The sequence below is a fragment of the Bos mutus genome, chromosome 13, assembly GCF_027580195.1.
Source record: "Bos mutus isolate GX-2022 chromosome 13, NWIPB_WYAK_1.1, whole genome shotgun sequence".
In the NCBI taxonomy this organism is placed as follows: Eukaryota; Metazoa; Chordata; class Mammalia; order Artiodactyla; family Bovidae; genus Bos; species Bos mutus.
The window spans coordinates 3,395,533-3,396,472 of NC_091629.1; the positions used below are offsets into that span (position 1 = coordinate 3,395,533).

General features: G+C 32.3%; 1 pseudogene; it reads left to right on the top strand.

Moving 5' to 3' along the window:
• The first annotated feature begins 211 nt into the window (after window positions 1-211).
• On the top strand, window positions 212-311 carry LOC138990603 (U6 spliceosomal RNA; annotated as a pseudogene).
• Window positions 312-940: the final 629 nt, after the last annotated feature.

Consider the following 940-nt stretch of genomic DNA (forward strand, 5'->3'; position numbering starts at 1 on the left):
TGGCATTTTCCAGTGTCGTGAGTGTAAGCCAATTAATGAACAATGATGAATGTTGGTTACATTTAATATGTCATCTAAGGAGTACAATATTAAACACTTAACAGCTAAAAGGAATGCTTCAGGCTTGTCCACACATGCCTCCACCTTCCCTCCAAAAGACAACACTACAGAAAGATCTCATCATGTCCTAAAGGCCTTCAAAATAAATGCAGTGCTTCAGGAGCACACATATTAAAACTGGAATGATCCAGAGAAGATGAACGTGGTCCTTGAGCAAGGATGGTGTGTATTAATACATCCTTCAAGTGTCTCATATGTCTAAACATGAGGCAGTTTTTTTAAAAGGCTTAATTCTGTCAATGGTCAACAAAAATTTTTAGGCAGCAAACAAGACATCTGCAAAGCCAGTCACATCTGTGAAAAAAACATTTTATTTTTTTTACCAAATCTGTATATTGTAAATATATGCACTTCAGTACAAAAGTAATCATGAGATTATTAACTTTTAAATTATGACTCCCAGAAATAAATAATTAAATAGACAGATAAATAATAGATTATCTCAGGTGTGACAGGGTGGTGAGAGGACAGTTTTTTTTATTAAATGAAAGATGCACCAAAAACTTTTATTGGAAATAAAATAAGATAGATTTTAGTCATATAATAACATTCTTAGACTTCTGACTCTAAACTAGGCTTAAATTCCTTGTCTTTGTTACAGAAACTTGATAAAGAGACCAAAGTCATTGTTTGCTTAAAGTTTTGTAGTTCTATGAAATAGCTCCAAACAACTAAACTTTAAATAACAAATATTTCATTTTTTTCTACTGTATGCTAAGGAAGAGAAAGAAACCTAATATTCATTGAAAGTTACCTGGCACCTGCTGTTATATCCTTTACATGTGTTATTTATGTGGTTTTAGAGACATTCCTAAGGTAC